General features: G+C 43.1%; 1 protein-coding gene and 1 non-coding gene across 3 annotated transcripts in view; one reads left to right on the top strand and one right to left on the bottom strand.

Moving 5' to 3' along the window:
* CTNNA2 (catenin alpha 2) overlaps positions 1-22503 on the top strand; it is a 1073907-nt gene that overhangs the window by 9664 nt on the left and 1041740 nt on the right. The window lies entirely within an intron of this gene.
* Positions 15812-15948, bottom strand: LOC119933767. The gene has a single exon (XR_005452640.1). It is a non-coding gene; the product is annotated as a small nucleolar RNA SNORA7 (small nucleolar RNA).

The following is a 22503-nucleotide window of genomic DNA, read 5'->3' on the forward strand; positions in this document are numbered from 1 at the left end:
AAGGCAATTCTGTAAACTCTTGTGATAAGGTTTCATTGTTGAGGTTTTGCTCCCATTGTCTTTCTTGCTACTCTTCTGACCTCCGCATGCTTTTTGGAACAGAGCGACTGTCTTCAAGGTGTAGTAGCAAGCAGAGTTGGTAAGAGAAGTGATGTGAGACTAATTTCACCCTGGCCCCTCAGCCAGCTGAAGAAGGGATGATCCGTCTTTCCCTGACCGGCCCCGATTCTGACCACCTCTTATCCTTCCCCGCCCTCCGCTTAGCCCGTTGCCCAACACCTACAGCCTCTCTACCATCAGATACATCATGCCTCCTCCCAACCCTCGCCCTGTCCTAAGGTAGAATGGGGTCGGGAGGGAGGACTGCTTCCTCTAGCCAGCACTGAAATCACAATGCACACATTCAAAATGAAGCCATCCTTTGAAGATACAGCGGGGTCACTTCATAAAAATCTGCATGGCATTCCAGTTTTTGGAGAATAACTCTAATGAAAAGGTTCCTAATAATAGAGTATACTGCTGCTGCAAATGTGAATTTCAATTTCATAATTATTTTTTAAAATAATTGGTCCACAGGACACTTGAGAGATGTCTGCCACCAGATAGGTGAGAGATTCAATCATATTAGAACAAAAGATGGTCTGTTTTTTTTTTCCCAAAAGATCTCCAGAGATGAAGACTCTACAGTTTCCTTTGGTAGCCTGTTCCAGGATCTAATTGCCCATATAGTCAAGAAATTATTTCTGATGTCCAAGTGAACATTCTCTTGCTGCAGCATAAATGTGATTTCTCTCATTTAGTCCTCTAAGGGCCTGGAATGAAACTGGGACATGGCTTTCTCTTACAAAGTCTTCAAAAAATTGTAGGTATTAAATTGCCCCTTTTCCTTAATCATCTCTATTTTAAATAATTCTAATTCTATTAAGATTTCCTCATCAAGACCTAATTTTCATGTCATAAATTATTTTTGTTGTTTGGTTTTTCCACGTTGTATTTAAAGTCTGCACCCCAAATTGGATCCGGTACTCTCAGAAAAAGGGCCCGGTGGAGCTGAGAATGGACGAAGTTGTTGCATTCATTGCAAACTCACATGTATACATCTCAGGCAACATGTCTTAGTGGACACATTGGTAGTGATATTCCTGATGTTTAAGCTACGATAATATCTTAAATAATGGCTTGTTCTAGACTCTAAGCTCCTTATGGGCAGGTAATGTGTCTGTTTTATTGTCATATTGTTGTGTGGTACTCTCCCAAGTGCTTAGTGCAGTGCTCTGCACATAGTAAGTGCTCAATAAATATGATTAATTTATTGATAATAAGTGGTCCCTTTGCCAATTGAGGGAATTCTCTGATGCCCTTAGTGTATAGGAATGGTATTCCTGAAGCCTGGAAGAATTAATACAGTTTCCAAAGGTGATTAATGTACTCCCAAATATTATGAGTATCACAGACCAACTGTGAGGGATTTGAAATATTGATAAACAATGTGACTGAGTGCCACCTGCCATAGTAGGTGCCACCTCCATGTGGAGCATTTGCCCTAGTTTTTGGAGTTGGACAGTGGCAACAGTGGGATTTTAAAATGAGAAACGTGGTGAGGAAAACAGCAACTACTTGCTCCTCCTTCAGACTGTGTAAATCTGGCTCTCCGAATGTGAGTGTACTGTCTCTAAAATTTGGACTCCCCACTCCTTTCCTCCAGGCGTGGGTATTGACATATGTTTCCTGCTAACTTTGATTATTTTAAAGGTCCTTCTGACTCCAAGGCCCGTGCTTTTTTCACTAGTGGGGTTAGGAGAAGGTGACCAGAAACCCGGTCGTCTTAGACAGAATGGTAATGGGGCCCAAAGGGGTTAGAGGGGAGAGAAAATGAGGAAAGAGTCAGAAATGCAGCCTGACCATCGGGTGAGTGTCTTTATATCAGGCATCCTGGTGGAAACAGGGTCAAGTCTTATTTGGAATGGATGCTTTTCCTAAAAGGATTAGTCTTGAGTTCACGAAGACTCTTTATTTTCACAGGGCTTTAATATTTTCACAGTACGTCTCTCCAAAGTCGTTTCACATTGCTGATCTCCAGCCTATGGTTCAGTTTTCCAAAACCTCATTTGGCATTCATCTTCCCTCTCCTCAGAAGGCTCCAAGGTGGCCCATTCCTCTCCATATCAGGTAGAAACTTATGACTACTGGTTTTGAGGTGCTCATCAGCTCTCTTCTCTCTGCCTATCCTTGCTTCTCTCCCACTGCTCCCCAGCTGTCATCCTTCTTGCTTCTAACACCAACCAGGCACTCACTGGGCCTCATCCTCACCCCTCTTTCAACTGACCTCTTGTTCCTGTCATCCCTTCCTCCTGGAACTCTCTCCCCCTTCACACCTGGTACACTACCTCTCTCCCCATCTTCAAGGCCCTTCTGAAATCACATCTCCTCCAGGAGGCCTTCCCTGATTAATCTCATCTTTCCACCATATTTAATAATAATAATTATGGTATTTGTTAAGTGCTTACTGGGTGCTAACTACTGTTCTAAGTGCTGGGGTAAATGCAAGGTAATCTGGTTGTCCCACGTGGGTCTCACAGTCTCAATCTCCATTTTACAGATGAGGTAACTGAGGCAAAGAGAAGTGACTTGCCCAAGATCGCACAGCCGACAAGTGGTGGAACCGCGATTAGAACCCATGACCTCTGACTCCCAAGCCTGTGCTCTTGCTACTAGGCATGCTGCCCCTCTCCTGCCACTTCTGCAATTTCCTTGGGACCAAAACTCCCCACTACCTATAATTGATTTTTATGTTTGTCTCCCCTGTTAGATTGTAAGCTTCTCGAGAGCAGCATTCACATCAGCTGTTGAACTTTCCCAAGTGCTTAGGACAAAACATTCTACCCATAGTGAATGCTCAGTAAATATTCGTCGATTGATTTATTTTAGTCTCAGAATATTCCTGTGAACTGTAGGGAGAAAGGTAGTATTTATCCTCATTTTACAAGTAAGGAGACAGGCCAGAAGAGGTCGAATAACTTACCTCTCATGGTGGGGGTCACAGAGAAGGCGACAGAGCTGGAATTGGAAACCAGGTCTTCAATTCCCAGTACTGTGCTCTTTCTGTTAGACCACAGTACTTCAGGTATTTAGCGCAGTATTGATGGTTAAATTTGACCATTGCAGACTGGGACCAAAAGGTACGTATTCCAGTAGGGAAGTCTTTTCAAAGAATAAATATAGCCTCCTGCAGATACAACAGTCATGTGGTGTTCATTGTAAAGACACTAACTTTTCCAGGAAAATGGAGATATTTTTGGAATTGAACTAAAGTTTTAGAAGATGAGAAATCCATATATAGAAAAAAAAAAACCCAATTTGATGCTAAGGTGGGTTTCCTTTTACTTTAACTCAAAGTTGGAATCTTGAGTTTGATCTCCACCATTGATTTTGTAAAGGGTGACACAGAGTGTATCACCCCATATCTTGATTATTTTTCAAATCAGTAAGCTGCTACTAATAATAGAAACTACCCCATCATCCCAGGAGCATTATGATGTTTTAATTCATGTCCCCAACAATCTAATAAAAATTATGGTATTTGTTAAGCACTTACTAGGTGTCAAGCACTTGTCTAGGCACTGGGGTAGCTACAGGTTAATCAGGTCGGATACACTCCCTGTCCCAAGTGGAGATCACAGTCCTTTGCTGAGAACTGTTGTAGAAAAAAGGAATATTTTCACTGTTATCACCTTCTAATTTTTGCGGGATAACAATAATAATGGCATTTATTAAGTGCTTACTATGTGCAAAGCACTGTTCTAAGCTCTGGGAAGATTACAAGGTGATCATGTTGTCCCACAGGGGGCTCACAGTCTTAATCCCCATTTTACAGATGGGGGAACTGAGGCACAGTGAAGTTAAGCGACTTGCCCAAAGTCACACAGCTGACAATTGGGGAAGCCAGGATTTGAACCCATGACCTCTGACTCCAGAGCCCGGGCTCTTTCCACTGAGCCATGCTGCTTCTCTAAATGCGTTAATGATTGGAGTTTATTCTCTAGGAGTCTTTAAAATTTTTCCAGTTTAATTCTCAACAATGAAGTTTGCTAATTAAAATAATGTCAGAAGTGCATCTAGGTTCATTAGGTTGAACTGAATATTGACATGTGGAGCATTTTCCTAATCTTATAAATCAAATGTTTGTTCATCTTTTGGAAATATTTATACTTATTATTAGGAGAACAAAGGACATAGTCACCTCCACCCCTCACCCCTTAAAATCCAATTATGTGTCCATCAACTTTGAAAATATAAGAAGTTATTAATTCCTCCTTTGAGTGGGTCTTTGAGAGAGGGAGACAGTGCTTGTACAGGAAACATGGAATCACATGAACCCCACACCCAAGTATTAGAGAAGCAGTGTGGTTTAGTGGAAAGAGCAGGGGTTTGGGAATCTGAGGTCATGGGTTCTAATCCCACTCCGCCACATCAGCTGTGTGATTTTGGGCAAGTCACTTAACTTCTCTGTGCCTCAGTTCCCTAATGTGGATTAGGACTGTGAGCCCCACTTGAGACAACCTGATTGCCTTGTATCTGTCCCAGTGCTTAGAACAGTGCTTGGCACATTGTAAGCAATTAGCAAATGCCATTATGATGATGATGATGATGATGATGTTCCAGTTTTGATACACCTATCAGGAAATTTAAAAAGTGTTCTCAGAGGCACCGAGAAGTACTCAATTCGGAGTGATATTGGAATTGTAACCTGGGTTTCCGAAGTGTTTGCATGATCTTAGTAAAGATTCAGTGTATTAATCAGGCAAATAAATTTATATCTAATGGCATTAAATCATCCCCTGGGGACTAATCAGGTGAAGAGCTTCTGTGGAAGGTTTACTTCCAAGTCCCTACCCAACCCTGTCCGTCCTAACAGGTCCGGGCCAGATCCAATTTCACTTACCTCTTATCTGGGAATAGACAGGGAAATGGATACATTAATTTCTTTCTCTCGTCCTACCCAACTGCATAAAATGGAACCAGAATTCATAGACCGCGCCTCTCTCGAGAGCTTCATTGCTCTGCTAAACATTCGAAAGAATGACTTAAACTGCAGCTTGATCCTTCTCCACTGGAATGCTGTTGTTCGCTGAGCTCAGGGGATGACATCCTACCTTTCACCTCCCTCCTTCTTTAGGGAATTTGCAGCGGTGTGTGTGCAGTGATTTTGAAATAATTGAGTGGGATACAATTACATTCCATTTAAAAAACTTAAACTGTGTTCCTTTTGATACTTTGCATACACTTTCCAACTTCTTCGAGTGAACAGATATGACATGTTGATTGTAGCGAGAGCATTTGTAGCTCAAATGGTAAATGTGAACAAAGTAAACACTCAATTTCGAGACAACACATCCAGTCTGTTTTTTTTTTTTTCCCAGGCAGACAGCAATCCCAAGTGAAGAACCAATCTGAACATTCTCAGGGAAACCTGGACAAAGTGGCAAGTCACAAATTCAGCAAGGACTAATCACTCTGTGGCACACACCAAAAATGTGACTGGCTCGTCCATTTTAGAACTCATCGTAGACAGATCTATATGGTCTATATAAGTGTATATATGTGTACGTTCACACAATACACACACACACACACACACACACACACACACACACTATTATATATCTTATGCCAATTTGGGTTCCAAGATGATTTTACTGGCAGTGAACTTAATATCTGTGAGCCAATGTTATTAAAAAGACCAATAAATGACAGGCAGTCACTCTCACATTTTGTACACAGAGATCACCTTTGACTGGAGTGTTGCATTTGCTAGAGGCTGAACCGGACAGCGTTCGATTCTGTCTCTTCATTTCTTGATCTTTCTGACACCTCTGCTCAAAAAAAAGGCCATCTCCAATCCTGGCAGCAGCCTGAAATAGTCCATTATTCTACTGCATAATTTGCAGTTGAGTTTCACTGGGTTCAACTTTGGTGCCGACTTATTGTTTGGACCGAGTGAGAGAATAGTGGGCTTGGAAGGCTGAAAAGACACTCCAAATGCTCTACTCTTTTATGAGTTACCAAGTGACTCTAAATTGGAGGAAAACAATTCACATGATAATAGTGGAAAGGGGAATAGATGTTTGTGAAAATTGGATGTAACCACTAGCCCAGCTAGAAATCTGACTGGCCCCAGCCCCAGCTCCAGACAAAACCAAACAGACCCCTGCCCAGTACCCCAAAACAATGTTGGTGGGTCATTCATTCATTCATTCAATCGCATTTATTGAGCGCTTACTGTGTGCAGAGTGCTTGGGAAGTACAAGTTGGCACCATATAGAGACGGTCCCTACCCAACAACGGGCTCACAGTCTAGAAGGGGGAGACAGACAACAAAACAAGACATATTAACAAAATAAAATAAATAGAATAAATATGTATAAATAAATAAATAGAGTAATAAATATGTACAAACATATACAGGTGCTGTGGGGAGGGGAAGGAGGTAAGGCGGAGGGGATGAGGAGGGGGAGAGGAAGGAGGGGGCTCAGTCTGGGAAGGCCTCCTGGAGGAGGTGGGCTCTCAGTAGGGCTTTGAAGGGAGGCGAGCCCAATACTGCAGCCATGGCAGGGGCATCTTCCCTCGGGCATCGGGCACCATTTTGAGTTCTGGGTTCTTTGTTTACGGTACCTGTTCAGTGTTTCCTGTGTGTCAGGCTCTCCACTAAGCACAAGGATAGATACAAGCTTCTCGCGTGTACTTAGGCCCCCAAGTCAGTGCGCCCTATGCAATGGCTCTGAAACACCCTGCCCTGCCCATCCCTTTCCTCTACTCCCACATCCTGCCTGAATGTTTCCCTCAAACCCTGCCCCTCTTTGTCACACAGCCACCTCTCCCTCCCTCCTTGCTCCCTTCCTCCTTCCCTCCCTCTGAATCAGCACTCTGAGTGCTGAGTAACAAGTGGAGCTGGAAAGATTAGCTTGGGGGCCTATTTGGATCAGAGATTGGTGGCTCTTCTGTGGTCCACCCAAAAGCTCAAGGAATTGGTGGAAACTGTGCAAGAGGTGGAAAATGGACCCTGAAGTTGTGGGGCTAATGAATCCCCACAGTCAGAATCTTGTTGGGCTGGTTGGGGAGAACAGAGGGGATCAATGACACCCATCATCATCATCATCATCAATCGTATTTATTGAGCGTTTACTGTGTGCAGAGCACTGTACTAAGCACTTGGGAAGTACAAGTTGGCAACATATAGAGACAGTCCCTACCCAACAGTGGGCTCACCCATGTGTCGCTTCTATCTCCTAGCCTGGAGAGATCTTTTTTTTAAAGGGATCCTAAGTGAAAATTTGATAGTGTACTTCGGCTTTATGGAGAAAAAGAAGAAGGGGTCAGAACACATATCAGGGTTTCTTGGTCTTTTAAGAATCTGCATTTTTATTATGGCCTCATAAGGAGCACAGAGTTTATAAATAATAATAATAATAATGGCATTTGTTAAGCACTTACTATGTGCAAAGCACTGTTCTAAGTGCTGGGGTAGATACAAGGTGATCAGATTGTCCCATGGTGGGGCTCACAGTCTTAATCCCCATTTTACAGATGAGGTAACTGAGGCACAGAGAAGTTAAGTGACTTGCCCAAGGCCACACAGCAGACATGTGGTGGAGCCGGGATTAGAACCCATGACCTTTGACTCCCAAGCCCGTACTCTTTCCACTGAGCCACGCTGCTTCTCTAGTCATGCATTTCTTCATTCAATATGGCAAGCATCCTCAGGAGGAGTAGACTTCCTGCTGACTCCCCCACTGCCATATGCACATTACTTGAGGCTTGAAGTAAAATCCTTGATCTAAAGGATGAGGCTGAAGGATGTAAAATGGAAGTGTTTGTAAAGAAATGCTGGGTGAGCTCCCTGAGGGACAGGGACTGTGCCTAATTCCCAACTATGTATTCTCTCCCAGCACTTAGTACAGCGCTCTGCACACGCAGTAAGCTCTGAATACGTACCATCGCTAATACTACTGATGAGGGGTTCACAGTTAATGGGGCCCATCTAACCCTTGTATAACCCTCATACTCGGCCCTAATCAAGAAAGTAGTGCCAGGATTGATGGTAAAAAAAACCCTCCCTGTTTCTGGCACGTGGGGCTCTTCTGTGTCCACAGCGGCCCAGTTGGAATCATTTTCCTTGAAGTGATTGCTGTGTGGGTGTCTTCTTATGTCAATTTGTCAAGGAAGTAGTCCCATCCCATTCCAGCTTCTGTCCCCTCCCTTCTCCTGCCCCATTCCAATTCCTGATCCACCTGACCTAGCTGTCCCCAGACTTCAAGCCCATGCCCCGGCCCCTCCCCTTTATTCTGCGTGTTTTTTAGTCTGGTTTATTTATTTTGCAGCATCAATGCTACTGTGTAACACCAGGGACCTCACTATTCCTACTGCCCAAAATCTCCCGCTTTGCTATAGCCACTTCTGATTTGAGAGAAAAAATGGTGGAGTTGGTGAACTGAGAGAGACAAATAGAGAAGGAAACTTCATGCAATGCAATTGTAGCCCAGAAAATACCATCAAGTGGCACCCTTTAAAAGGCAAGGAGATGCTTGGCTGCTTGCCAACTCTACTGTAGTACACTCTCCCAAGTGCTTAGTACAGTGCTCTCCACAAAGTAAGCACTCAGTAAATGCCAACGATTGTTAGATTGGGGAATTAAGCAGGATTAGGAGCTGCATAGTGGGGGGGAGCGGTGCAGGCTGTGCCTAACCCCTTTTCATTAAGGGCTTTGTGCCAAAAGGATGCCAGCATAATGCCCAATGGTACCCTCTGATGACTGGAAGGTACCACTGCAGCCATTAAGAGAAGCAGCGTGGCTCAGTGGAAAGAACATGGGCTTTGGAGTCAGAGGTCATGGGTTCAAATCCCGGCTCCACCAATTGTCAGCTGTGTGACATTGGGCAAGTCACTTAACTTCTCAGTGCCTCAGTTACCTCATCTGTAAAATGGAGATTAAGACTGTGAGCCCCCCTGTGGGACAACCTGATCACCTTGTAACCTCCCCAGCGCTTAGAACAGTGCTTTGCACGTAGTAAGCGCTTAATAAATGCCATAATCATCATTATTATTATTATTATTTCTTCATATCCTGACACCTCATGGTGTTCTGTGAGCTAGTCCCTTCTACACACCTCATGGTGTTCCATGAGCTAGTCCCTTCTACCAGTAATCTCAGTTATTGCCTGACTTTGAAACGATCGATCCAATCGATCAATCAGTCAATCATATTTATTGTTCTATTTATTTATATTAATGATGTGTTTAGATCTATACTGTGAGCCTGTTGCTGGGTAGGGATTGTCTCTATTTGTTGCCGAATTATACTTTCCAAACACCGAGTACAGTGCTCTGCACACAGTAAGCGCTCAATAAATATGATTGAATGTATGAATGAATGAATCTATAACTCTATTTATATACCTTGATTCTCCTCATGCCTGTTAACTTGTTTTGATGCCTGTCTTCCCCCTTCTAGACTGTGAGCCCGTTGTGAGTAGGGATTGTCTCTAGTTGTTGCTGAATTGTACTTTCCAAGCACTTAGGACAGTGCTCTGCACACAGTAAGTGCTCAGTGAATACGATCAAATGAATGAATGAATAAATTGAGCCCTTACTGCATGCAAAGCACTGTCCTAAGAGCTTCGGGGGAATACAATACAACAGAGTTGGTAGATGTATTCCAGGCCCACAACGAGCTTCTTGTCTAGAGAAATGCCGCCCTTCCTTCTGCCCCCCAATAACAACTGCTTGGATGAGAAAAGATCTCTCCAGAATCAAGAGCCATCCAGAGCCTGTCTCTAGACACCCTCGTTTACATTAGGACGCTGAGTCCTATGAGGGACAGGTACTGTGTCCAACCCAATTACCTTGTGTCTACCCCAGTGCTTAGTACAGTGCCTGACACATAGTAAGCACTCAACAATCACCACAATTATTATAAATTATTATCACCCTGTCTCACAGCCTCTCTCCGGGCTTTCCACTTGGTCCCACCTCAGGCCGGCACCAGGGCTGCAAGTGGTACCCTTCTTTCCCCAGGATGATTGTTTCCACTGTCACATAATGTCGCCCATCGGAAGGAGCATTTGCAATTTGCAAGTAACGGTGGAGTGGTAGAGAAACAGGCATAGACACCCCCCCCCCCCAGAGAAGATTGAAATTCATCCTCTGCCACACTCCAGGAAGCCAGGAGCAAGAATACTATGCTTCCCAAGGGGCCCTCTTTCTTGGGGTCAGGGCAGTGGAAAAACACATAAAACAGGAGAAATGGTTTCCTGTCCTCCTGTTGCCTGGCTCTGATTGTGCACTTTGTGAAGTGAGACACTCAGTTTCGCCACACAAAGCATTAACACTCTCACGGGCCCAATCTCACCATCAGCAGCATCATCTTTGAACCAAAGAGAAATTCTATTATGGGCTCGTGGCCAGACCTGATTATTTAGTCGCCAGAGTTGCAGTGGTAACCATTCTGTTAATTCCCCTTTGATGTTGCATGTGCAGCATTTCTGGTCACTTTTCGAGCTAGGACTTCTAACACCACCTCACCTCACTTTTTGATCTCCAACTACAGCCCAGTCTGCACACTCTGCTCCTCTAGAGCCAGTTTACTGTGCCCCGATCTCGTCTATCTATCTGGAACTCCCTACCCTTCCATATTCACTAGACCACCACTCTCTCCACCTTCTGAGCATTATTAAGTTCACATCTCGCCTGAGGCTTTCCTCAATTAAGCAGTCTTTTTCCCCAGCTCTCTCTCCCTTCTGCATCATCTGTGCACTTGGTTCTGTGACCTTTGGACATTTGATACTCTTTCCACCCTCAACCCCGCAGCACTTATGTACATATCTTTAAATTATATATCATGTATTATAAATAATTAAATTATCCATATTAATGTCTGTCTCCCCCTCTAGACTGTAAGTTTGTTATGGGCAGGGAATGCGTCTTCTAATTCTGTACTCTCCCAAGCTCGTAGTACAGTGCACTGCACATAGTAAGTGTTCAATAAATACTATTGATTAATTGATTGACCAAGGGGCTAGAGAGCCATGGCAATATACAGCCAGGGTAGGTTCTCCCTTGGGGCTCCATGATAATGCACCCCAAAATTGCCTAGAAGTTTGTTGCCACCATCCTGTGACTTGAAGATTTAGTGCCCCACAGAGAGGAAGCGCTTGGGGTTCTGTTAGCCAGGTCTGCAACATCAGTGCCGGTTGTTGAGGTTTTGGAGGAATGCCGAATGCCCCAACATGGGCCTCTCATGCCACAGGTCCCCACACACAATTTGGCCAATTAATCAGTCAACCAGTGATATTTATTAAGTACCTACTGTCTGGGAGCACTTTACTAAGCTCTTGGGAGAGTACAACACAACCGAGTTGGTAGACACGTTCCTGGCTCCTGGCTCACAATGAGTTCGCAGTCTAGAGAGGAAGAAAGACATTAATTCTAATCAGTGGATCGTAAAGAGATAACGCGTAGTTTTTACAAAAATCTGGAATCAGGTGCAGGAATAATTACATAAATTCAATCTGGTTCTTGTTCCTAAACTTTCACAGGAGATCTGCCCCTCTGAAACACAGCTATTCTCTAAGATCTCCTGTGGGCATGCCATCCACACACCCTTCCTCTCAAGCTTATCTCCCATCTGCCTTGTTCTCTACTCTCTTGCCTCCAGCCCCTTGCTTACTCCCTCCTTCTGCTTAGAACTTCCTCCCCCTTCAATGTCATCTGACAATTCATTTATTTATTCATTCATTCATTTTCGTATTTATTGAGTGTTTACTGTGTACAGGCCACTGTACTAATCTCTTGGGGTAGTACAATACAACAATAAACAGACATGTTCCATGCTCACAGTGAGCTTACGATTTACAGGGGAGGAGACAGACACCAATTCAAATAAACAAATTACATATAATAATAATGATAATAATAATGATGGTATTTGCTAAGCGCTTACTATGTGCCAAGCACTATTCTAAGCACTGGGGTAGATACAAGGTAATCAGGTTGTCCTACGTGGGGCTCACAGTCTCAATCCCCGTTTTACAGATGAAGTAACTGAGGCCCAGAGAAGTGAATTGACTTGCCCAAAGTCACACAGCTGACGAGTGGCGGAGCCGGGATTAGAACCCATGACCTCTGACTCCCAAGCCTGGGCTCTCTCCACTAAGCCACGCTGCTTCCAGATATGTGCACAAGTGCTGTGGGGTTGGGGGAGGGGAAAAGACCACAGCTCTCACCATCTCCAAAGTCCTTCTGAAATCACCCCATCTCCAAGAGACATTCCCTGATTGATTATTCCTTTTTCTCGAGCCAGACCCTCCCATGTCTGATATTTATATCTTTACGACTACCGACAGCATTTCCTAGAGGCTTTCGTATGCTATTATTTAATAGTTTTCGCATCCACATATCTATTTTTCCATCCTCTTTTTTTCTCTGGTCTGTAATTATTTTGTGTCTACCTTCCAGACTAGATTGTCAGCTTTTTGAGTGCAAAGATTTTTTCTCCTAAACATATAGTCGGTGCTCAATAAATACTCTTAGTGGATCGATTGATAGATCACCGTGCATACTTCCTTCCCTCCAGGAAGCCTTGTAAGACCTAACTCTCCTTGTTGCCCTGGAATTTTCCCCCTTTTTTAAAAATGCCTCCCTTTGCTCAGTTTCCTCCCATTCCAGCCAATATTACCAGGTGAGTGATTGACAAACCATGTAATCAATTGACCGATCATATTTATTAAGTGTTTAATGTGTGCAAAACACTGTACTAAGCACTTAGGAGAGTGCAGTGTAATGGAGTTGGTAGACATCTTCCCTTCCCACAGAGAGCTTACAGCCTAGAGGGGGAGACAGACTTTAATGTATCTGTTAATTAATTGATATTTGTTCAACATTATGTTAATATACAATGTATGAATAAATTATGGGTGTGTACAGAAGTGCTTTGGGGCTGACGGGGATGGGGATGATTAAATCTAAATACAAGGGTGATGCAGAAGGGCATGGGCGAAGAGGAAATGAGGACTTAGGGAAAGCCTCTTGGAGGAGATGTAGTTTTAATAAGGCTTAGAAGGAGGGGTGAATGTTGCCTGTGAAGGGGGAGGGAATTCCAAAACTGATGAAGGATGTGGGTGAGTGGTTTGTGGTGAGATAGACAAGATTGCGTTTGGCATTTAGATGATCACAGTGTACTTGCTGGGGTATAATAGGAGCTCAGAGATGTAAGGAAATAATAATTGTGGTATTTGTTAAGTGTTTACTGTGTCCTGGGCACTGTACTAAGCACTGAGGTGGATATAAGCAAATCGAGTTGGACACAGTCCCTGTCCCACATGGGACTCTCAGTATAATGCCGTTACAGACGAGGTAACTAAGTAACAGAAAAATTAGACTCTCTCTCTCTGCAGTCTCACATTTACTCCTGCTTTCAAGGCATCTCTACTTAGATGTCCTCCCATCATCTCAAGCTTAACATATCCAAAACAGAACTCATCTTCCCACCCAAACCCTGTCCCCCCGGTCACTTTCTCATCACTGTAGATGGCACCACCATCCTTCCAGTCTCACAAACCCGGAACTTTGGCGTTATCCTTGACTCCTCTCTCTCCTTCAACCCACATATTCAATCCATCACTAAATCCTGTTAGATCCACCTTCACAACATCACTAAAATTCACCCTTTCCCCTCCATCCAAACTGCTACCATATTAATACAATCACTTATCCTATCCTGCCTTGATTACTCTATCAACCTCTTTGTTGACCTCCAGACTCCTGTCTCTCCCTACTCCAGTCCATAGTTCACTCTGCTGCCCAGATTATTTTTCTACAAAAACATTCAGAACATGTTTTCCCACTCCTCAAGAAACTCCAGGGGTCGCCCATCCACCTCCACATCAAACAAAATCTCCCTTACCAAATGGCCTTAAGCACTCAATCACCTTACCCCCTCCTACCTCATCTCACTATTCTACTAAAACCCAGCTTGAACATTTTCCTCCTCTAGTTCTAGCCTTCTCACTGTGCCTCGATCCCATCTATCTTGCTGCTGACCCCTTGCCCTTGTCCTGCCTCTGGCCTGGAATGCCCTCCCTCCTCAAATCCGACAGACAATTACTCTCCTTTCCGCTTCAAAGCCTTATTGAAGGCCCATCTCCTCCAAGAGGCCTTCCCTGACTAAGCCCTCCTTTCCTCTTCTTCCACTCCCTCCTGCATCTCCCTGGCATTCTCCCTTTATTTATCTCCCCTCCCAGCCACACAGCACTTATGTACATATCTGTAATTTATTCATTCATATATATATACACATATATATATATATATATATATATATATTAATGTCTGTCTCTCCCTCTAGACTGGAAGGTCACTGTGGGCAGGGAATGTCTCTTTTCATTGTTACATTGTACTTTCTCGAGTGCATAGTACAGTGCTCTGCACACAGTAAGCACTCAATAAATATGACTGAGTGAGTGAATGACTGAAAAGTGGCAGAGGCAGGATTAGAACTCAAGTTCTTCTAACTCCCAGGCCCGTGCTGTATCCACTAGGCCACGCTGCTTCGCTGAGTAGGAGGAGGTAAGGTGATTGAGTGCTTTAAAGACAATGGTAAGGGCTTTCTGTTTGATGCAGAGGTGGATGGGCAACCATTGGAGGTTCTTGAACAGCGCATTGTATGGTTTTGTAGAAAAATGATCTGGGCGGTAGAGTGAAGCATGGACCGAAGTGGGGAGAGACAGGAGGCAGGGAGGTCAGCAAGGAGGCAGATACAGTAATCAAAGCAGGGTAGAAGAAGTGCTTGAATCAGTGTAGCAGCTGTTTGGATGGAGGAGAAAGGTTGGATTTTAGCGATGTTGTGAAGGTTGAACTGACAAGATATGGAGACATTGAATATATGGGTTGAATGAGAGAGGTGTGTTGAGGATAATGCCAAGGTTATAGGCTAATGATACAGGGAGGGTCATGGTGCTGTCTATTATGGGTGGGTGGGAATATGAGGAGTTCAGTTTTGGGCATGTTAAGTTTGAGGTGTTGGTGGGACATCGAAGTAGAGATGTCCTGAAGATAGGAGGATATGTGAGATTGCAGAGAAGGACAGAGTTCAGGGCTGGAAATCTAGATTGGGAAATCATCCACATAGAGATGGTAGTTGAAGCCATGAGAATGAATGAGTTCTCTAAGAGAGTGCAAGCTTTCCCTGCAGGTATCTCTCAAGGAGGGAGCAGAATCTCTGTCCTAGGATGTTTTGGGCTTTTTCTCCTGTTCTATATGCGGGAACCCTCAAAATGAGTGTGTGTGTATGTGTGTGTGCCTAGAAGCACGATCGGAAGGTAATGGGTTTTGAACTCCGCTCTGCCACTTGTCTGCTGTGTGGTCTTGGGCAAGTCACTTAACTTCTCTATGCCTCAATTACCTCATCGGTAAAATGGGGATTAAGACTGTGAGCCCCATGCAGGACAGGACTGGGTCCAACCTAATTTGTTTGTATCTACCCCAGGGGTTAGTACTGTGCCTGGCACGTAGTAAGCACCTAACAAATTGTTGTTGTTGTCTTATGCTGTCAAGTCGTGTCCAACCCTTAGCGACGCCATGGACTCATCTCTCCCAGAATGCCCCACCTCCATCTGCAGTTGTTCTGGTAGTGTATCCACAGAGTTTTCTTGGTAAAAATATGGAAGCGGTTTACCATTGCCTCCTTCTGTGCAGTAAACCCGAGTCTATGCCCTCGACTCTCTCCCATGCCGCTGCTGCCCAGCACAGGTGAGTTTTGACTTGTAGCAGATTGCCTTCCACTCACTAGCCACTGCCCAAGCTAGAATGGAATGGATAGGCCTCTGCTCGACTCTCCCTCCCATAGATGAGACTGGTAGAGTACTGGAAACTCTCCAGGTGCGACCCTGAGAGGTGACTTTACAAATACCATTATTATTACTACTATTATTATTATTATATGATAGGTTGTTCCTTGTCTAGGAAGATGTCACTATTGCCACTGTTGCTCTCTGTGGCTTCAGGAATGAAGAGTGGAACTTTATGAATCTCCTTGTAGACTGTAAAACTCCTTGTGGGCAGGGGTCACTTTGACCAACTCTGTTGCATTTTATTTTACCAGGTGCTTTAGTACAGTGCTCTGCACACAGTAAGTGATCAATAAGTACCATTGATTGATTGAGTGATTCTTTTTAACCTTTGGTACGGTGGGATCGACACAGGCCTTTGTTTTGCCTCCTTATACCATGGGGTCAAGATTTTTAGAAAACTTTGTCATTAGTCTTATCTTAAAATCTCATTTACCCTCTATGAACTTTCTCTGAATTTTCCATAATTGCCTATTATCTGTGCACTTTCACTGTGACTGGAAGCTTTTACACATTATTATAGACCTCCTGCCTTAGTCATTCAGTAATCATAATTACTCTGTACATGGCATAATTGCTTCTTGGCAGATGATTTTTGATGTCACAAATATTAAATTGGAATATCAGCGATACATCACCAAGGAAAATTCAAAATCCTAGAATTCTATCAGGAAATCAAGCTGATGTTTAGCCCCAGGACTTCTGGGTTTCTTAATTTTTGTCCACCAGTTTGGCCAAATTATGCAACTCACCACCTGTATTTTTTTTCCTAATCATACCTTGCATTTCTATAGTGCCCCCTTTCAAGGGGGTTCAAAACTCTTCACAAATGAATACACATATTTTTGTCAAGTAATGAAGGAGTTTTACACACAGGACAACTGGAACACAATGGCTTGGTTGAGTTGTTAAGGGACTTTGCCTAAGGTTGCCCAGAAAGCCGATGGCAAAGCCGTAACCCAAACCTGTACATCTCCATGTTTCTCCAGGTTTCTGTTCATATGATCAGATTGTTGGGCAAAGTGCCATAATGCTATTTCTGAAATGTTACTTATATTTAATCAATCAATCAATCAGTGGTGTTTATTGAGCACTTACTATATGCAGAGCACTATGTACAATTCAGTTCAATTCAATTCAGTGTGTAGAGCACTTGGGAGAGTGTAATTCCTGTGGAGAAAAATCCACTCTAAAGTGACATATATTATTTTCTGCGAAACCCTTTATAAAATAAATAAGAGGACATAAAAACGCAGTCAAATGTGTATTCTCATCCTTCCTTTAGAACTCATTCATTTGATGAACCCCAGGGAGATGGCCTATTTAGTTCTAATGAGGTCTCCTTTAAACATTTTGCAAAATGCTTAACCACCTCACGGTGCTTCGTTACAGTTGTGTAGTCAGATACTGGATTGAGATAATGAGGACTCTGCCCTGAGCAGGGTACAGTCCGGGAACCTGATCTGCTTCCCTCAGAAGTGCTGCAGAGCATGAGTAAGGTGTGAACCCCATTGCTGGCTAGTTTTCCCAAGGGCCCAAACGAGAACTTACAAATTCTCCTCATATCTCAGACCTAAAATACACCTTGGCCTTGGCGAGAGAAAAAGCAAAATCAAGGTGGACAAAACAAAGAAAATGTTTGAGGGCTGGAATTAGCTGGAAAATATTTGAGGATAAGCATGCCCCTAATTAGGAGATCATAAACAGAATGCTGCCTTTCCATTTATTAATGTGGCTGTCATAAATAATCACCTTTTTATCCAAATTGATTTGTTCTGATACGTTAAGATTTATTTGCCTGGCAAGCTGAAGTAAAACTCTTGATAAAGAAACCTGTTTAAAGGCCCCATCTACTTCAGAAACCACTGTCGTAGCTCATTGAAAATCACCCCTTCACTTTAATTTCTCCTCCATTGAGATACGTATGTCTATTATGGAGATGGCAATATGTTCTCTGAAATGAACAACACTACTGACATTATTGTTTTTACTGGAGCAGTTTTCCCCAAAAAGAAAAAAAAACTGTCCTGGAACAGTTGTCTTCTGGATTTGAGTAGCAGGGGAAAGAGTCCTATTACCAAAGCCTGGGAAAGGATATTTGAGAGTGCTTCTTCCACAAGCACTTAGTCCAGTCCTTTGCTCCACTATGTGCTCTAAAAGTACTATTAACTGATCCAGTTGTTGATCAGCATTTCTACAGGAGTGCCAAAATCTATGCTCCTTGAGTGTCTGTGTAATTAGTTCAGTGAAAACCCTTGCATTTCTGTTTATTGCTCTATTCTGATGACATGCAGGATCTTAATTAATGCCACACTCATTCATAGATTTTGGGTTGTTTGCTTTTGTTCTGCTTTGGCACTTGTCACATTTTCAAAGGTGACCGACCAGCAGCCTGAGTGACCCTAAACTTCCAGTTTTGATTCTGAAAAGCTGAGAACTCTGTACTTTCCAGATAAAATTGGAGAAAATTTTCAAGCTAGATTTATAATAGTATCACCCTTTTGTTCAAAACCTAGGGAGTAATTGCAGTAGTGATAGTATTCATTAAGTGTTTACCGTGTGCAGAAATCTCTCCTGTGCTGGGAGAGAATACACAAGTAGGAGTTAGATATGGCATTCCCACACTCATTGTCATCGCCTTCATAATAATAATAATAATAATAATAATGGCATTTATTAAGCACTTATTATGTGCAAAGCACTGTTCTAAGTGCTGGGGAGGTTACAAGGTGATCAGGTTGTCCCACGGGGGGCTCACAGTCTTAATCTCCATTTTACAGATGAGGGAACTGAGGCACAGAGAAGTTAAGTGACTTGCCCAGAGTCACACAGCTAAAAATTGGCAGAGCTGGGATTTGAACCCATGACCTCTGACTCCAGAGCCCGTGCTCTTTCCACTGAGCCATCCTGTGAGTAGCATTTAGACGTGAGTCCCATAGAGGATCTGATTATCTCATATCTACCCCAGCACTTAGTGCAGTGCTTGGCACATGGTTAGTGCTCAAACTTTTTGAGATGATGATTATCATTTCCTGTGTACTGTCTTTCGAGTATTTATTCATTCATTCATTCAATCATATTTATTGAGCACTTACTGTGTGCAGAGCACTGTACTAAGAGCTTGGAAAGTACAATTCAGCAGCAAAGAGAGACAATCCCTGCCCACAACAGGCTCACAGTCTAGAAGGGGGAGACAGACATCAAAACAAGTAAACAGGCATCAATACCATCAATAAAAATAAGTGGAATTAGAGCTACATAAACGCATCAGAACAAGTAAAACAGGCATTAAAATAAATAAATAGAATTATAGATATTGTTTGAGTATTGAGTATTATTTGAGTATTGTTTAAGAGGCATGATGATACCCAGTCTCAAACACTAGGGCACAGCCTTTGAACTGCTGGAAGATCACTGAGCAGACAGACAAGCCTGGTGGACAGAAATTGGGAGAGGGGTTGCCCTCCTAGAATGGAGGATTTGAGAGAAGTCAGAGGCAGCGTTGAAAGCAGAGACGACCCTGGTCTGGTCATATGCCTTTGAGTCGTTTCTGACTCTGTGCATACATTTCTCCCACTTCCATCTGCAATTGTTCTAGTAGTATATCCATAGGGTTTTCTTGGTAAAAGTACGGAAGTGGTTTACCATTGCCTTCGTGAACTTTTTTTGATGGTATTTATTAAGCGCTTAGTGTGTGCAAAGCACTGTTCTAAGCACTGGGGAGGTTACAAGGTGATCAGGTTGTCCCGCGGGGGGCTCACACTCATAATCCCCATTTTACAGATGAGGTAACTGAGGCACAGAGAAGTGAAGTGACTTGCCCAAAGTCACACAGCTGACAGTTGGTGGAGCTGGGATTTGAACCCCTGACCTCTGACTCCAAAGCGCAGGCTCTTTCCACTGAGCCACACTGCCCTAGACTCTCTCCCATGCCGCTGCTGCCCAGCATGGGTGAGTTTTCACTTGTAGTAGATTGCCTTTCATTTACTAACCACTGCCCAAGCTAGGATTGGAATGGGTAGGCCTCTGCTTGACTCTCCCTCCCATAGCCAAGACTGGTAGAGGACTGGAAACTCTCCAGGTACGATCTTGAGGGGGAGAGATGACCCTAAATACCATTTATTATCCTTTTTTATAAGCAATAAGGGAATATGTGTCAATCCTTCAGTGGCCTTTTCAGCCGGGTTTACATGCAAGAGGAGGACCTCACAAATCAGGAGTGTTATATTTCGACATGAAGGATATATACATATACACCTGAAACACACACACACACACACACACATGCATGTGTATGTACCTTATGTTCACATACACATAAAAATAATAATAATGGTATTTGTCAAGCGATTACTATGTGCTAGGGATTGTACTAAGCGCTGGAGTGGATACAAGCAAATCGGATTGGACACAGTCCCTTTTCCACGTGGGGTTCACAGTCTCAATCCAAATATTACAGGGGAGGGAACTGAGGCACAGAGAAGTGAAATGACTTCCCCAAAGTCATACAGCAGACGAGCAACAGAGGTGGGATTGGACCCCATGATCTTCTAACTTCCAGACCCAGACTCAATCCACTACGCCATGCTGCGTCTCTAGTAATTTATTTATTAAGCACCTCCTGTGTGCTGAGCACTGTACTAAGCACTGGGAAAATAAATGCCCAGATGAGAATTGGACATGGTCCCTGAACTTTGAGGGATTCATAATCTAATGAGGGGCTCGCAGTCATCATTAATAATGATTGATGATTGTGGTGCTGATAATTCTTCTTCTGAGGGAATATTTATCTAAGTGGAGAGATAGATATATAGTCAAGTTTTTAGGCATTTATAATGGAAGTAAAAGACAATTTCCCTGCCTTCAAAGAGTTTCTAATTTAGTGGGTTATACAATTTGGATTTTCTGTATCTAGCATGAAATAGTATAGTTCATAAGGTGTGTTTTAGATAATGCATAAGCTGATGCCTTGAACTTTTAGAATTCTAGTTTTCCTTCGAGCAGTATTAAGATTTGCATTTCTCCATTCTTCATAACTTTTAATGGAATATATGACATGTTGCTTGTGGTGATAATTTTTCACAGTGCCAGAAAACTAATAACTCTGTTCAGCTGAAAGTTTTCTGGCTGTCTAATTTATATTTTGTTCTGCCTTATACTTCTCTCATCCCCTGCCATAGCCTTTTAGTCTGAAAGCATCATATCATTGCATAGAGGTGCTTAGTTGCCTCAAACCTGCTAGGATGATCTGAAGGGTTTGTGTAATTTATTGAGGTCTGCTTTCCCTCAGTTTTCATTCCTTTCCTTGCACCTTCTCCAGTACTCATGTCAGCAGCCTTTTCATATCAAGAGAGAAATGCACCATTACACCATCTGATGTTAAAAGGGGAAGCACATTCTACCAAAATGCCCATATTGCTTACTACCATTTGTAGTGGGTTTTTTTCATTACTGTGCTAATGCAATTGCTCCATGCAAGCCCAGTCTCTGTTTTGGAACCAGCTCTCACCATCTGCTTTAAAGCAGTCACTCACCTTTCCTCCTCCTATCTCACCTCGCTACTCTCCTACTGTAATCCAGCCCAGACACTTCGCTCCTCTAATGCTAACTTTTTTACTGTACCTTAATCTCGTCTATCTCACCTCTGACCTCTTGCCCAAGTCCTGCCTCTGTCCTGGAATGCCCTCCCTCTTCATATCAGACATTCTCTCCCTCTCTTCAAAACCTAAATAAAGGCACATCTTCTCTGACGAAGCCCTGTTTTCTTTTTTCTTCTGCTCCCTTTATTCATCTCCCCCTCCCAGCCCCACAGCACTTATGTGCATATCCATAACTTTATTTATATTTATGTTGGTCTTTCCCTCTAGATAGTAAACTCAGTGTGGGAAGGGAATGTGTCTATTATATTCTTATAATGTACTCTGCCAAGCAGTTATTACAGTGCTCTGTACACCATGTGTGCTCTATAAATACGATTGACTGACTGATTTCTTGAGAACCTTAGTTTACATCTTAGTCTTAGTTTACATCTGTTAGTTTGCTCAAGGAGAACAACCCCTCTCTAAGTTACTGTCTGTCAACCTATCCTGTCTTCTCTCATGCTCTCCCAACAGCCTACCACTATGTCATATTGATCGAGGAGTTGTTTCATTATGTCTTTAAGACATTTGTTTCACGTTCCCTGCTTGCATGTCTCATCCCCTTTCAGTTCACCATACTGTATCTGCTTGGAAATGTACTCTCATCCATCCTCCTCAAATGACTTACCCCGCAAAGCTGTGTAGCTGTGTGGCATTGCTTCAGTGCTCGACCTTGTTATTAGTAATCTGACCTGCCATTTAATGTGGAGTGGATTTTTAGTGAAGTTAGTGAAACTGCTGTTAGTGGACTGTTGGGTAGGGACCGTCTCTATATGTTGCCAACTTGTACTTCCCAAGCGCTTAGTACAGTGCTCTGCACACAGTAAGTGCTCAATAAATATGATTGATTGATTGATTGATCAAGAAGCTGGATGAGTCTTGTGTGGCGATCCAAGGCTCACAGTCATACCATGCTGAGGTGAGAATTAGACATGGTTGCACTGGGAAAGTAAATGCTACCCTAC

The sequence above is a fragment of the Tachyglossus aculeatus genome, chromosome 10 (genome assembly GCF_015852505.1).
Source record: "Tachyglossus aculeatus isolate mTacAcu1 chromosome 10, mTacAcu1.pri, whole genome shotgun sequence".
In the NCBI taxonomy this organism is placed as follows: domain Eukaryota; kingdom Metazoa; phylum Chordata; class Mammalia; order Monotremata; family Tachyglossidae; genus Tachyglossus; species Tachyglossus aculeatus.